The following is a 17,974-nucleotide window of genomic DNA, read 5'->3' on the forward strand; positions in this document are numbered from 1 at the left end:
AGATCCAACCAGTCCATTCTGAAGGAGATCAGCCCTGGGATTTCTTTGGAAGGAATGATGCTAAAGCTGAAACTCTAGTACTTTGGCCACCTCATACAAAGAGTTGACTCATTGGAAAAGACTCTGATGCTGGGAGGGATTGGGGGCAGGAGGAGAAGGGGACGATGGAGGATGAGATGGCTGGATGGCATCACCGACTCGATGGACGTGAGTCTGAGTGAACTCCTGGAGTTGGTGATGGACAGGGAGGCCTGGCGTGCTGCAATTCATGGGGTCGCAAAGAGTCGGACACGACTGAGCGACTGAACTGAACTGAACTGAACTGATCTTTTTACTCTCTTCATAAAAACTACGAGCCTTTCCCCATGAACCTTTTCTAAAACGTTGTTTGGTGGAATCATGCAGTATCTAACCTTTCAGACAGGCTTCTTTCGCTTGGCAATATGTAAGTTTCCTACATGTCTCTTAATAACTTGATAGCTCTTCTTTAAAATCACTGATAGTATTCCTTTGTATAGATCTACCACAGTTTGGGGCTTCCCAGGTGGCATTAGTGGTAAAGAACTTACCTACCGATGCAGGGGATATAAGAGACGCAGGTTTGACTTCTGGGTCAGAAAGATCCCCTGGAGGAGGGCATGGCAACCCACTCTAGTATTCTTGCCTGGAGAATCCCATGGACAGATGAGCCTTGTGGGCTGCAGTCCACAGGCTTGCAAAGAGTAGGACAGACTGAAATGACTTAGCACACAAAGAAAGAGATAGATAGGTCTGACTAATTTAACATTAGAAATCCATGTTAATTAAGAATAAAATTGTTTTATCAAAAGTCACCATGCAAAAAATGAAAAGACTGACTTTCGAATAAGAGAAAGTATTTGCAATTCATAATCAACAAAGTCTAGTATCCAGAACATTTAAAAAACTACAAAATAATATGAAAAAACAGAAATAGAAAGTAAACAGGCAAATAACAATAGAAATAGAAAGTAAACAGGCAATAGAAATGTAATAGGCAAATAACAAAGCAAAACAGAAAAACAACTGTGCACTTTATAAGAGAAGAAGAAAACCTCCTTGATGAATTTTTATTTTTTCCATCTCAAACACCAAAATTTGCCTTCAAGTTCCTTTGCAAGCTTTTGCCACTAAAGCTTTACTTGAAACCACTTTGATGAGACCTCCAGTATAGCCAAACTCAATGTCTCCATGGAAACTTTGTCATTTCCTCCCTTCAAGCTTTTAAAAGCTGATACATAAGCTTTGGCTCCTGGAACCTCCCTGGTTGCAACCACAGATATACCATAAATCATCTCTGGTCTGAGGGAGGGGTGCCTACATTCATCCATTTGTTGTAAAATGCCTTATTATTCTTATATTCTTCCGTTACATCAGTTTTTTTTTTTTTTTCTTTCTCTGTTTACTTCCTTTCCCTCAATCAGACATGTCAGTTCTTTGAAGTCAGACAGCATGTCTTCTTTCCCTTAAAATCAGTACATTTTAGGATGTACTTTTACATAGAGTAGATATTTTGGATTGATGCTAGTGAAAAAAGAATGTCTTTTCTGGATAGTTTCTTGGTGTCCATGAGGTCAACATAGTAGCATCTGTAATCACTCTGAAGTTTTGCCCTTTGGCTCATTTGATTTGAGAAAATATTTCCCTGAAATAAAACTGGTTTCTTTCTGTATTTATCCTTGGCGAGTGTCATACACATCCATCCCCACTTTCCCTTCTCAAATCAAAGAATTCACACAGTGCTGTGATCCTGTCTTCTAAATATTTCTTTGTTCAGTTGCTAAGCTGTGTCAACTCTTTGCGACCCCACAGACTGCAAGATACCAGGCTCCTCTGTCCTCCACCATCTCCCAGAGTTTGTTCAAATTCATGTTCATTGAGTCAGTGATGCCATCCAACCATTTCATCCTCTGTCGCCCCCTTCTCCTTCTGCCTTCAATCTTTCCCAGCATCAGGTCTTTTCCAATGAGTCAGCTCTTCACACCAGGTGGTCAAAGTATTGGAGCTTCAGCTTTAGCATCAGTCCTTCCAATGAATATTTAGGGTTCATTTCCTTTAGGATTGACTGGTTTGATCTCCTTGCTGTCTGAGGGACTCTCAAGAGTCTTCTCCAGCACCACAAGATGTCTATCTTAGATCTCAGATCCCATGTCTTCTGCATCGCATGGCCACTGCCTAGGTTTGGGTCCCAGTGGTCCTCCTAGAACTTTCAGTCTTTCTTGATGCTGAGCTGTCCTTCACCCTGATGTGTGGATGAATTCTCACACACCCCAGCTTGGTTCCATTGTTTAATTCTTTGGAAGAGTTTCACTTTGGGCTGGTTGAATGATAGAAATGATTTATTTGACATTTTATAATTTCCTAGTGTCACAGCTGAGCTAAACTGGAAAAAGCTGCAAATATAACAACGTATGAACTATCAGTCCTTCAATTCGTATTGAAATTCCAATACTATGGCCACCTGATGTGAAGAACTGACTTGTTAGAAAAGACCCTGATGCTGGGAAAGATTGAAGACAGGAGGAGAAGGGGACGACAGACGATGAGATGGTTGGATGGCATCCCTGACTCGACGGACATGAGTTTGAGCAAGTTCTGGAACTTGGTAATCGACAGGGAAGCCTGCGTGCTGCAGTCCATGGAGTCGCAAAGAGTCGGAAACAACTGAGCGACTGAACTGAACTGGTAACAGCTTTATAACGGGGTTCCCCCTGCATAGGATCTGCTAAGTAAGAGAGGCCCCCAGGGACAAAACAATGATCTGAAAGTTGGCTGTCATGAATGAGAGACAGGGGCCATTATGTGAAGATCTGTTTCCCCTTTAATAGGTGTGGTAACAACAGGATGGAATGGAAATGGATGTTTTTCTGTGTCTCTTGGAGTCATCTAAGCGCAGTCCTCACATGACTGTTAATGCAGATATTGTTCATCCTATTTGATGAAGGATGTCCACATTTTTACCATCAATATTCATATATTTGTTAATATTTTTAGAAAAATTAACTCTGCTCTATAAATGGGCAAGTAGTGCTTTAGTGTGGGCTTTCCAGGCGGCACTAGTGGTAAAGATTGCCTGCCAGTGCAGGAGACGTAAGAGATATGGGATCCCCTGGAGGAGGGCTTGGCAACCCACTCCAGTATTCTTGCCTGGAGAATCTCATGGACAGAGAAGCCTGGTGGGCTACAGTTCATGGGGTCACAAAGAGTTGGACACAACTGAGCGTCTGAGCACATGAGTGTCTTAGGTAAGAAAGGCTGACTTCACGGGAAGAAGGAAAGAAGCAGACCTGTCTGTGTCTATACAGAACTAATTTCCTTGTAAGAATCTCTCTCTTTTTTTTTCAAGGAGGATTTCTCCATTAAAACCAAACAGGGCAAGGTGTTACAAGTTAAGACTCATACTAACTAACCACGAAACGATGTGAAACACAGTAAAATTTAACCAGTGTTTGTCTGTTATGGACCAAAACACATTCGTTGAAGAGTATACATTTATAGTGACTTTACTAAATGAATTCTTTTCAAGGATGCACCTAGAGAAATTGGAAAAGACTAGAAGAAATATAAACAAATGATAAATTCAGGGCAAGAACTTTTCTCTAGACACCTTGTTTTGCTATGACTGTGTTTCATTTCTTTTTACTGCATTTTTAGGAGGAGGGTGTTTGGCAGCTAGTTAGAGGGTTGCGCGTCTCTTCTTTGGGGGGAACCAGACAGAGGAATTATGATGTGTGCCATATTGTAAAGGAAACATTTGCTTAGAAACCTGTAAGTGACATTTTTATGCAAGACCTAGTGTTTTCAGGGCCTTGAAAAGGTGGGAAATGTTTTCTTTTCAGAGTGTGAAGAGGAGCTCATATTAAAAATAGACCACGCTTCCCAGTCTCTGATTAAGAACGGCACGTGTTGGTTTTTTCTCACTGGGTGTTGGTGGATCACAAGTATTACACGATTAACATTGTGACAGAGACTGATTCGCCCTGACATAATGTGTCCAAACTGAAAGGTTTTCTCCTTTTCCAGAACTGTTGTACAAAGTTTCTGACAGTGTTTGTATAAAATATGAAGTGGTAAAGTTCTTAGAGAGTTGTAATAATTTAGTTTCATTAGCTCATCAATTGAAATATTTAAAATTTTTCTTGTTTTAGTTCCAGGAGGGTGGCAGCAAAGATGTAAAAGAAGAGGGCAGATGGGTTCAATATATTTTGAAGGTCTGATCCATGGTTTGGATGATGGTTTGTGTGTAGAAGTTAAGAATAAAACAGGTGTCAGTAATCGCCATCAGGTTTTCAGTCGAAAACTAGATGAATTTTAATGTCATTTACAAAGAAAGGAAAGACTGCAAGAGGAATAAATATCAGGTAGATGATCCAGAGGTCAGTTTTAGGCATACTAAGTTTGAGATAGTGGTGAGATAGCTAAGTGGTCATGTCAAACAGAAAGATAGAGAAGAGATGTCTGGATTGAACCCATCTATTTAGATATCCCCACCAGTGGCTCAGTGGTAAAGAATTCACCTGCAATGTAGGAGATGCAGTAGACCCAGGTTGGATCCCTGGTTTGGGGTACTGGATATGGCTACCCCCTCTGGTATTCTTGCTTGGAGAATTCCATGGATAGAGGAGCCTGGTGGGCTACAGTCCATGGGGTTGCAAAGAGTCGGACATGACTGAAGTGACTGAGCATGCACTCACGTGCGATATGCTGCTGCTGCTGCTGCTGCTGCTAAGTTGCTTCAGTCGTGTCTGACCCTGTGCGACCCCATAGATGGCAGTCCACCAGGCTCCTCCGTCCCTGGGATTCTCCAGGCAAGAACACTGGAGTGGGTTGCCATTTCCTTCTCCAACGCATGAAAGTGAAGAGTGAACGTGAAGTCGCTCTGTCATGTCCAACTCTTAGCGACCCCATGGACTGCAGCCTACTAGGCTCCTCCATCCATGGGATTTTCCAAGCAAGAGTACTGGAGTGGGGTGCCATTGCCTTCTCCCACGCATGATATAGTTGATTTTTAACACCAAAATGATGGGTAAGATGGCACAGAGTTGTACTTCTCAACTCTTGAAGTTGGACCACAGAGATCCTTGGACAATTATTTAAAGTACATATTCCTAGGCTCTAACTCACCTGTTGAGTAAGAATTTCCAGGGTTTGTTAAGTGGTCATCTGTGTTTTTAATAAACATGAGTTGCTTCTAATTATACCTGGGAAACACTGGACAAGACAAAGCATAAGGACCAAGTTTAGAGAAATTCCAGTGTTTCAAGGTGTGTGTATGTGGGTGGAAAGGAGCAGGATGTGAATACCAGGAAGGAAGATGAGAGAACACAGGGAACATTAGAAACTGTGAATCTAAATAAAAAATGGATGCTCTCAATTGCTCTGCTCCAGACCTATCAAACATTCCCATATATACAATTCAGTTCAGTTCAATTCAGTCACTCAGTTGTGTCCGACTCTTTGCGACCCCATGAATTGCAGCATGCCAGGCCTCCCTGTCCATCACCAACTCCCGGAGTTCACTCAAACTCACGTCCATCGAGTCAGTGATGCCATCCAGCCATCTCATCCTCTGGCGTCCCCTTCTCCTCCTGCCCCCAGTCCCTCCCAGCATCAGAGACTTTTCCAATGAGTCAACTATTCGCATGAGGTGGCCAAAGTACTGGAGTTTCAGCTTTGGCATCATTCCTTCCAAAGAACACCCAGGACTGATCTCCTTTAGAATGGACTGGTTGGATTTCCTTGCAGTCCAAGGGACTCTCAAGAGTCTTCTCCAACACCACAGTTCAAAAGCATCAATTCTTTGGTGTTCAGCTTTCTTCACAGTCCAACTCTCCCATCCATACATGACTACTGGAAAAACCGTAGCCTTGACTACATGGACCTTTGTTGGCAAAGTAATGTCTCTGCTTTTTAATATGCTATCTAGGTTGGTCATAACTCATATATACAATTACTCAGGCACAAAAAAGAAACAAAATTGGGTCATTTATAGGGATGTGGACAAATCTAGAGACTGTCATACAGAGTGAAGTAAGTCAGAAAGAGAAAAAAAAAAATGTTGCTTAACACTTACATGTGGAATTTAGAAAAATGGTATGGATCTTGTTTGCAAAGCAGAAGTAGAGACACAGACGTAGAGAACAAATGTATGGACACCTAGGAGGAAGTGGGGCGGTGGTGGGATGAATTGGGAGATTGAGATTGACATAGATTCACTACTATGTGTAACACAGATAACCGACTGCCACCCAAGGAACTCTACTCAGTGCTCTGTGGTGACCTAAATGGGAAGAAAATAAAAAAGAGAGGATATATGTAAACTTACAGCTGATTCGCTTTGCTGTACAGCAGAAATGAACAGAAGAGTGAGAAATGAACAGAAGAGTGTGAAGCAACTATACTCCAATAAAAATTAATTTTTAAAAGCAGTCCCACGAAATGACTTCCTTTTATATCTTCTCATTTCATATTACTTCTGAAACCATCACTATCTTTCCCATCTATTTTACCAAATCATAAAGCAATCAGAATGTTGCTCTTCCTGTGTTTAAAATATCATCTCTCTATAGTAAAACAATGCCTTAGGAGCCAAATAAGTATATTTTTGGAGATAAAAATCCTGGCCTCATACATGCACAAAGCCCCAGAACTCTTTCTTGCTCCAGTGGCATCTGACCATTAGAATGTGAGCCTTTACAATCATGAACAGTAAGTACAAAGAGGCCATGAAGGCCGCATATGAGGTGTGACGTTCTTTTCTGTGAATCTCATAATTGCCATTTTGATCTTATTGTGGTTTACTTCATTTGCCACAGTGCTATGCTGCTAAGTCGCTTCAGTCATGTCCGACTCTGTGCGACCCCATAGACTGCAGCCCACTAGGCTCCTCCATCCCTGGGATTCTCCAGGCAAGAACACTGGAGTGGGTTGCCATTTCCTTCTCCCACAGTGATATTGGAAGAACCAAAAGAGTCTGAATTAAAGCTCTTGCTTCTAGCTAAGCCAGAGCCTTTGAAAGGGAGAAGGGCTGCCGCTTTGCATTTCAATGTCACAGCCTACACCCTAAATACAGGTCAGATTACGTTCATTTAGATCAAAAGGAATGTCTGTAGTTATTTGTTTGCAGACTTAAAGGAAAGAATTAAATAGTACGAACATATATACTGAACTGGCCTTCTCTCCGTTTTTGTTTGAAATGGACTGAGCCTCTTCTGTAAGGTTCGAGGATTCTATTTTCCATCCTTTCTATCTAATGTTTAAGTGAGGGTAGGTTTAGCCGATCTGTTTTATCTCTACGTGACATGCGTTTTCCTTCTTTTTTGGCTCTATTCTCCCTTTTGGCTCTTGACTTCTATCACTATTCTGGAAAGTCAGGAAGTCAGCCAGAATAAAATGAAGTCTAGCAGATTTTTAAATCGCATTTATTTAGGACAGTAATTCCAGTGGCAGGAAGCCCACCATTAGCAAGGATATATTAGCTATTTTTATTACTCGATCTGTATTATTGTCGGTCTGAATTCCTTGTCTGTCATAAACCTGGAAGAAAACAGTTAGCAGATTTATGATTTTGCAGTGTCTCTGAGATGTTACATTAAATACCTGGTTCACAGTTCTCCGGAGGGAAACTTCACCCCCTGGAAACATGAGAGGCCAAGGGGTTGGGGTGACTTTAGAAGCAGAGTTGGGCTTCTGTGCATTGCAGAGCTCTGGTTATTTCTCTAACTAAGTCGAGAGTTGTGAGCCTCAAAGATACAGTCAAGAACCCTGTCTTCTTGTTTTTGCCTACTTCTAACTCAAGGGACTGACTTCAAAAATGGAAATCTTTGGACTCAATGTATTGAAGATATACTTGTTTTTAAACATTTATTTAATTTTTTGCTCTACCAGGGTTTAGTTGCTGCATGTGGGATCTAGCTCCCTGACCAGGGATACAACTTGGGCTCCCTACATTGGGAGCACAGAGTCTTAGCCACTGGACCATGAGGGAAATCCCTCAAAGACATATTTTGGAGCCAATCATATTGTAAGTGTGGACTACCCAATTCCAAAACCTATTGATGAAGTTTACACTGACAAAATCTGAATATAATGGTATATGGGGCATATCATCAAAAGCTATGGGGAAGAGCTGGTTGTCAAAAAGCATCTGGATTTCAAGGCAATATCTGTCCCTATATAACCTCCAAGAATTATGACTAGTGCTTCTCATTGTGGCTTTTGTGCCTCCATACATTTCATTCAAGTTATTCACCTCAAGAAGAATAAATGTTATTCCTAGAACTCCAAGGGCATTTGCCTGATGGGTATGAAAGCAAAAGAAGTAAGGAGGCATACTCCAAGAACAGTAAGGGAGGGCTTGCCTTCTAACATTGACCTTGTTTGGCTTCCTGGGCAATTAGTGTCCTGAGGAGGTGATGCAATGAATGGGTGGAAGTGATGATGGAAATAGTGCTCAATTAAATTATAAAAATAGGACTTCCCTGGTGGCTCAGTGGTAGAGAATCTGCCTGCAATGCAGGAGACTTGCAGGAGATATGGGTTCAATTCTTGGATTGGGAAGATCCCCTGGAGAAGGAAATGGCAATCCACTTCAGTATTCATTCCTGGAAAATTCAATGGACAGAGGAGCCTGGCAGGCTACAGTCCATGGGGTGGCAGAGTTGGATGTGACTGAGTGACTAAACAACAACAACAACATTACAAAAATACAGGTTCTGGTCAAGTCACTTTTCATCTCTGGAAGCTGTTTTCTGCATCTATAAAAGAGACCATCGCACTTTTGTTCCACAGTATTTCTTTTTTTTTGTAAAGGTCAAGAAAGATTTTTGAAACACATCCTGTAAACCTCTAAAATTTTATACAAATTTTAAAGTATTTTAAAATACTTTAATGTTATTTGAGATAACAAATGCATAACAGTTTAAGGAAATCAAAAAGTTTTAATGCAACTAGTATACCAGTACTAGTTGAAATTGTACGAGTATAGGTGGGGGAGGCAGTGATGGTTGCCACCTGTTGAGGATCTAACATATGCTAAGAGCTGTTTTAAGTATCAGGTTCCTTATGTGCATTGTTTTCATATGTACAATAACATTGTAGATTAAAAAAAAAATCTCAACTCTATAAATGAAGAAACTAAGTTTCAGAGAGAAGTGAAGACATTTGTCCAAAATTACTCAGCAGGTAAGGGCAGAACAGTGTGAGTCCTCAGTAAATGAGGATCACATGTATTTGAGCAGAACCAAAGGATACAGATTGTATCCATTTTCAGTACTTTGCTTTTCTTCCTCATTGAAGCTGCTGTTACTCCATTTTTAATCTCATATTTCCATTTTTATTCTAGGATTCAAGAGAATACAAATGGACAGGGCCCATCATTTCTCTTATTTTTATTTTTTTCCCCATCTTTTGATCACATAGAGTCTTAACCACTGGACTACCAGACAAGTTCTATCTCTTAGGTTTTTTTTTTTGAAAACTAGCATGATTTCAGAGACTCTGAAATTACTGAAATCTTCATGTGCAGCTCAACCTATAAAATAAAAAGAACTGAGTGGTGAGCATACTGCATATAATATGTGACTCTGTAAGTTTCCAAAATAAAAAACAAAAAACCTGGTGGAGACTTTGAAAATGCTTCTATCCAAACAAATGCATCAGTAAGACTAATGTCAGAGGAAAATGGAAGATAGCTTTACAAAGTATGTTACTTACTGGAAAATATCTGTGAAGTTGTGAGATCTTCTTTTCCCCAAGTGAATACTACTGAAATAAATCTCCAAATGACTAAGCTTTGTAAAGATCAAGCAAGTTGTTTTTACAAATATAGCAAAATAATGTAATAAGCATACTTAAATAATGAGGCAGCAACTTTCAGACCATTAAAACTGAGTTCTTAGGAAAATAAAAATATATAATATGGAAAAAAATACCCCGCATAATCAATTATGCCAATCATTGTAAGATATTACTAAGAGGAATAAAACATCATTCATCAGTTCAACTATAAGAAAGTACAAAGAAATTATTCATCTTAATAAAAGGAAATATCATTAATATGCAATTCATAGAAAAACTTGTTATCAAAACAGTCAAATGAAAAGGAGACAAAACTTTTAACCCATCAAAAGACCAAGGGCTTAGAAAATTTGGGGAATCCCCTGGTAGTCCAGTGGATAGGACTCAGAGCTTTCACTGCAAGGGCGTGGGTTTAATACGTGATAGAAGAACTAAAATCCTAAAAGCCACATAGCACAGCTGAAAAAAAAAAGGCTTAGAAATTTCAACCTTGTAAGGCTTACTATTATAGGGTGACTTGTTGCTGATTGTGGGGGAAGGAGATAAAACCTTTATGAAAAGATGTTTGGAAGTATTCTTAAGTAACTTAAAGAGTTTCATATGCTTTGGTCCATTAATTCTATTTCTAAGCAAATAGAAATGAAACATATGCTAAGTATTCATTTCATTGTTATTTTTCATAGTCAGAAGTTAGAAAAACACTATGTTCAAAAATACAGAAGTGTTTTAACCAGTATAATTTCTAGGACAGTGCTTTTTTAAGTATTAAAAATAATACATTTTAGAATGTTATCTAATAGAATGGCCTGTAATAAGGTGGAAAAAGCAACTATATAAGCATGCATACTGAATATACATACACATAACTTTGTGTCAAAGAATATAGCAGAGAAAAAATACTATACAAATATCCACTAAATTTGGAGGCATAAGATTTAGTTTTCGTTGATAAGCTTTTGCATTTCTAAGCTTTATACAAAGGGTATGTAATAAAAAACTGAAAATTGCTCATAAGCATATTATACAAAATTCAAATAAATTGAATGATGCTGAGCAAAATACTTATTCTGACTATTCATTAAGAAACTAACATCAGTAGACCGTCATTTCATTTTAAAGAACAAAATATTTAAACTTTCCAAAGGAGTATTGCATGACATTTTATTTGGTTTTAGGAGGATCCTAAGATTATTAGACATTAAATCCTTCAATTGTTGAAAATGAATACCTCACTACAACTGCTTTCCTTTCCTGGAAGTGGAATTTGCACTTTTTCTTATTTCTACTGTTATATTTTTTTAGTTGCCCAAATAAACTATACCCAGAGAGATAATATTTTGGCAACCCATACTGGTTGTTTCTTTCTTCAGAGTGACTTAAAAAGTAAATGCTTCAGGAGAACATTTCTTTAGCTTACTTTTTCATTATTTCCAGAGGCAAAAACTGGCAGGGCAATTTATAATTCAATTTTTGCTAAATCCATGACACCCAATATATATGTCAGGCATTTCAACGGCAGGGTACTTTGGGGATAGGTGATAAATTGTACTGATTATAAGTGCAAGCTGTTCTTCTAAAAACATCATATCAAAAAGAAGGTAGGTATTATTAGGAAAATGTAATGTATCTTTAGATTGTCTAGAAACATCAGAGATAATCGGTTCATGTGAATATATTCCCCTTAGTGTTCTACAGCAAAATATGACAGTTCTTACCAAGTTTTTGATAGCACTCATCTGGAGAGAAAGCCTAAGGGTTCACAGGCCTGTCGTGGGCTGGTCGACTTCCAGCGGCCACGTAGCTGTTAGTGGTGCAATAATTCATACCTGCCAGCATGACTCACTCTGAAACCCGAAACATGGCCCTAATCATTTTAGGACTCTGTGGGTATACATGAGTAGTATAAATATTATTTTATAATATAATCTCCTCTGATCTTTTTAAACATCCTTTCAGTGTTCCAGATATTTCCCTGTGTGATATGGATGGCTTAAGCAAAGCCCTGGAATCCCCTAGGTTATCTTCAAAAAATGCTGGAAAAAGTAGACGATTGAAATATAAAAATCCATTCTGGTGCTACACGTGCCTCTGTGTGTGTGTGTGAGTGTGTGTATGCACATATGCCGTGGTTAAGCTTGGCATTCCATTAATGAGTGAAGTAATTAAGCAAAGCAAACGAGTAGGTTCCCCCAGGTCTAAGACGAGGGAATGGGCCGGGGAGCCTTTCACCTCTAGGTCAACGGTTTCTGTTTAATCGGGCTGTTAATGACTAAAAGTCATTGTTTCCATCTGAGAGCTGTTTGGTCTCCATGTGAAGTAAGTTGGTGGTCTGCTCTCAGCTTCTCATGTGCAAATGTACAGATTGTGAAATCCACTGCTGCTTTTTGCTCCACTGTTGGACAGATCGGTAACAGCAACAACAGCAACAACAAATCAGTTAAAAACAAAAAAAGCATGCTATTTGAGGGCAATAACAAAACTCTCTCTCAGACAGAGCACACCACAAGAATAAGATGTCTTTCTAAATACAGAAAGCTATGCTAAAATAATTGACGAAATAATTGACAGTTTGTGTATTCACTTGGACTACTTTTTAGTAGGCTTTTTATTTGCAGAGTTGCTTTCCCCAAAATAAACTGATTTGAACTTCAGAGTATGTGTGTGATGTAGGCTATGCTGATAAGAAACTGAAACTCAGAAACCAAAGCTCCAAGAGGTCAGGGCTGCCTAAGATCAAGTAGTCAGTTTTCACATGGGCGCTGGAATAGCTTCTTGTCAGAGGACTAGAGGAGGGCTTCCAGGCATCAAGAGAATTGGGGTAGAAAAGAAAAGTCCATGATATTCCTGAAGGATGTCAGTATGAGGAAAATCAAAGTAGAAATTAGCATGGTGTGTTCACAAATTGTACACATTACAGGAATTTTACATTCTGTGTTCACACAGGAATACATTCAAATAGATTTTAACTTGCATGTACAACTGCATTAAGGAACACCCAGTGTGTTCACACAGACGAGGGTTATAGTAAAAAGAATGAATCGTGAGCAGTGTTTTCTCAACAGGAAAGGTAGCTTAAAGATCGTGTCAGAACAAAACACATAACTGTTTATGAGGAAGCAGATGTGAAACGGCTACTGGAAATAGACAAGTATACAGGCCTCCTTTGTGAGAAGTGCACAACGGCTGGGAGATAAAGGCTATTATGATTCTAATAGAAGTGAATAATACGTCTGGATTAGAGAAGAAAGGCTTCTGATAACCCCAAAGCTAAAAGATGTGATTGTGGGATTTTCCAGTCCAAACGATTCCCAAAGTCCACAGAGCGTACAACAGGGGCTGGGAGGGCAAACCCAACCAGGTCTCAGCTGGGGTTGGAAAACAGTGGGATCGTTTTTGGCTTTCACCATGACAAGGGCATGAATGGTCAAGGTCACAGATACCCAGTTCCAGTCCCACCCCTGAACCCTTGTCCTGTCCTCTTGCTAAGACCACTCTGACCAAAAAACACTGCTATCCCTTTTCTCAACACTCTTTCTCTGTAGACCGAGACTCTAATTCCATGACTGACAAAGTAAGAAAGTCAATATCCATGACCTTCACACCTTGATCTTTTTATTTTTTAATATTTTTATTTTATGTAGACCATTTAAAAGTCTTTACTTTGTTTGTTACAACATTGCTTCTTTTTTATGTTTTGGCTTTTTGGCCACAAGGTATGTGCAATCTCAGCTCCCCAGCCAGGGCTCAAACCCTCACCCCCTGAACTGGAAGGTAAGTCTTAACCACTGGACCACCAGGGAAGTCCCCACACTTTGATCTTTACTTATCCTTCACCTACTCAAATTTTGCCTCCACTTTTAAATGCTATTCCTACCAAGTTTATCACTAAACTGAACCCATAAGCTAATGGATTCTTTTCAGGTAACATCTTATTAGACACTTCCTTTTTCTGGAAGCTCTTTTCTATCTTAACTTCCCCAAGTTTGTTCTCTCTAACCTCAGTCAACTCTGTAGGCTTCTCTGGCTTCATCAGCTCCCTAACACCCATGTTCTGTAGGATCCAGTGCTTAGCTTTCTCTCCTTTTTTATTAAAATTTCTGCTAAGAGGGCAAAATGATACCCGCCTCATAGTTATGCTGTGAAAAACAGAAGGGCCCTTATTAAAGTACCTAGACATACTCTTTGCTCTAAGAAGTCTCTCTTGAAATTGGGTACATCTTTTCCTTCCAACAGTATGCTTTTCAAACAGATTAAAAATGTTCCAAGGCTCCTCTGGGTAGTTAAAAGTCTACCTGCCGGTCTTCTATCCTTGGTCCAGGAAGATCCCACGTGCAGCAGGGCAAAGAAGCCCAAGTGCTGCAACTCCTGAAGCTGGTATGTTCTAGAGCCGTGCTCTGCAACAAGAGAAGCTACTGCAGTGAGAAATCTGCATACCACAGCGAAGAGTAGCCCCACTCACTGCCCTAGAGAAAGCCCCTGTGCAGCAACGAAGACCCAGTGCAGCCAAAAATAAATGAATAAATCTTAAAAAAATTCTAAGTGCTTCTCAGATAGTCTTCTTTTAAAAATAAAATAATTCTCCTTATTGAAATCCTATGTTTTAGTACCTTTTGCAGAGAATAAATAACTCACTGGCATTGTTCTAAACCTGCCTGATGTACTGAGAGATTCAGGAGTCTGAACTTATCTAACTGTGAGATTTGTGTCAACTATATATATATTTACATAAGTCCTAAGAGAAACTAGCCACCTTTTAAAGGACGAATTTATAGACTCAATAATTTTTATAAAAGTTATTATACATAAGTATCAAATGACTGTAACAACTCAAATCTGAAAATGAAATTTCCTCCCTGTGGTGGTGGAATGACACGAGCAGACTTGGGCAAACCTCAGCTTTAGATCTGGTGCATCCAACTGATGGAACACTCTTAAATTGATGGCTAGCTGCAATTTGATGCAATAGAGTCCCTGACAACAAAGAAATGACCATTTATAAAAACAAGATACAGGAAAGCTTTTGGTATAAAATATACCAGACCTAACCAAGTTAAATTTCTCTGAAATTATTCCAGCCACTGGGCCCCTTATTATAATCTATATAATTTGGTTTCGTTGATGCAGTTGTTTGGATGATTTATGCTACTGATAATAGAAGCTTATAAATTTCTTGAAGGGAAGTCTAGGCCTTCCTGGTAGACTGTGTTTTAATTCACTTACACAACCCATTTCTACTACAGCGGCTTAAGTCTTTTATATAAATCAGAAGTGCCTGCTCTTTCCAAACTCTTGTCTATGCCCTTGTATAGCCATTAAAAACACGTCAGGGTGGAATGTATAATAATTGGCAGAATGTTGGATCTAATCCACTTTCTGTCTATCTAAAGCTGTGTTCTGACTTACAGATCCACAGAGAAGATGGATGAAGCATTCTCATTTTTCATCAGTTGTTTTCAGTTCAATATTTATAGCAACACAAAAAAAGAAGAAAACCATGTGCTTGTATAAAATGAAATGCAATCATGAAGTAACTATTGATGGAGTTTCCTACCAGCATAATAATGGGTGAACTGATTGATGAAGGAAAGAAAGAATGAGACCAGAAGTCTTAGGACTGAGCCCTGAGTGACTCAGAACAGAAGATAATGAGCTGTCAAAGCAGTCTGAGCATGAAGGGCCATTGACCAAGGAAGACATTGACAGCTTATTTTCACTGAGAAGCCAAGATAGAGAATGTTTGGTTATGAAGAGATGGTGAGAAGCAGAAGGGAAGAAGTAATGGGGTTGAGTATTTTAGGACTTGAGCATCTTTAAATGCTGGCGGGAAGTATCCAGAAGACATAATATGGATGAGAGAAGGAAAGTGGTACTCAGAGAGGTCTTGTTTATGTGGGTTGTTTCTAAGGCTATTTACTGTGTAAGAAACTAATACTGAGAAATTATTAAGATACCCTTGTATTAATTCAAGCTGCCATAACAACCCATTACATATCAACAGAAATAACATTTTTATTTTAAAAAAGGTGTCTTCCAAAACAAAAATAAATTAATGATGAGTGGTACGGTTTCAATTTTTTTCAATTCTCTTTAATATCACGTTCAGTAGACGACATCTGGGTTCTCACAGCTGCCTCTGCATTCCATCTGTTGCCTTACATTATTTTGGTTAATGTGTATTGAGAAAATCTGGCCCCACACAGACATATGGTTGGATAAGGCAACTGTATCAGTGTTTTTCTCTGATACCAAACTAGAACCTATCACATGGTTGTTTCTTAAAAATTAGCTATTTTGTCTATCAGTCATTCTTTCAAGTAGAATGATGTTTCATGAAAATATCTCTTAATTCAAACAATTGCACCAGTATTTTCCTTCAAAAGAACTACCATTTATCACCACATAGCTGAAGTCTTCTAATCTATTACATTGCTACTGTTCAGTCACTAAGTTGTGTTAGACTCTTTGCCACCCCATGGGATGCAGCACTCCAGGCTCTTCTGTCCTCCACTATCTCCTGGAGTCTGCTCAAATTTATGTCCATTGAGTTGGAAATGCTATCTAACCATCTCATCCTCTGTTGTCCCTTCTTCTTTTACCTTCAATCTTTTGCAGCATCAGGGTCTTTTCCAATGAGTTAGCTCTTCACATCAGGTGGTCAAAGTATTAGTGCTTCAGCTTCAGTCCTTCCAATGAATTCCTTTAGGATTGACTGGTTTGATCTTGCAGTCCAAGGGACTCTCAAGAGTCTTGCCCAATACCATAGTTCAAAAGCATCAACTTTTTGGTGCTCAGCTTTCCTTATGGTCCAACTCTCACTTCCATACATGACCACTGGAAAAGCCATAGTTTTGACTATACAGACCTTTGTTGGCAAAGTGATATCTCTGCTTTTTAATATGCCGTCTTCCTATTATGTTACCCAGAATATTAAAAAGATGTACACTTAAGAATTGAGGTTTAATATAATTAATCTTTTCAGAGAAGGCAATGGCACCCAACTCCAGTACTCTTGCTTGGAAAATCCCATGGACAGAGGAGCCTGGTAGGCTGCAATCCATGGGGTCGATAAGAGTCGGACATGACTGAGTGACTTCACTTTCACTTTTCACTTTCATGCATTGGAGAAGGAAATGGCAGCCCACTCCAGTGTTCTTGCCTAGAGAATCCCAGGGACGGGGGAGCCTGGTGGGCTGCCGTCTATGGGGTCGCAGAGTCGGACATGACTGAAGTGACTTAGCATAGCATAGGATAGCATAATTAATCTTTTATTGCTTCATCAAAGTCATTCTTAAGTAAAATTTGGTTTTTACTTTTCAAGTGCAAGTGTGTGAAAGTGAAGAATACAATGGTTACTAGCACAATGTATGATTGACACTAAGGTAGCCATAGTGCCGCCTTCCATTGGTTTTGCTTCATCCATGCAAACGTCAAGATAACAATGCCTCAGTACTTTCTGGGAATAGTTTGACTCTTTGTAGAGCCTATGAAAGTTTCTATAGAACCCCTGGGGTCCATGAAACACACTTTGAGAACAGGTACTCTAAGAGTTTACTATGTAAAGACAGGATTTAAGTCAGCTTGAAAAATATTATTAAATAAATATTGCTGGGACTATCAAAGATTTATTTGGAAAGAAAAAAGCTACATTTTTACCTAATATCATACAAATAAAATTTTAATGGATTAGATATTTACATATCTATGGTTTTACTAGCTAAAACTGTTAGAAGAAAGGTAGATATGTATCTAATTTAGGAATGAAGAAGACTTTTCTCTGCAAAAACACAAAAGAAAAATCACAAAAGAAGTATAGCTTTTGCCAACAACAACTTGAAAGACTATATTGAACAGCCTTGGAGTTTACAGAAATTTAAACAAAATGGCAAACTGAGAAAACAGAGTTTGCAGCATATGTAAAGATTAAAGAGTTGTGTCTTTCATACACAACAAGCTCATATGAATCCATAAGGCAAAAGGAAAACATGATGACAGATAATTCTCAACAAAAGAACTACGAATGACTAATGAACAAATGAAAAACAATGTTTAATTTTCTATAGATACAACCATTAAATGAGAACCAGTGGGAATGGGAAAAATGATTGTATTAATTATCTATTGCTATTGAAGAAGTTACCCCCAAATTTAGCAGCTTAAA

Source organism: Bison bison, unplaced genomic scaffold (assembly GCF_000754665.1).
Source record: "Bison bison bison isolate TAMUID 2011002044 unplaced genomic scaffold, Bison_UMD1.0 scf7180017864143, whole genome shotgun sequence".
Classification (NCBI taxonomy): Eukaryota; Metazoa; Chordata; class Mammalia; order Artiodactyla; family Bovidae; genus Bison; species Bison bison.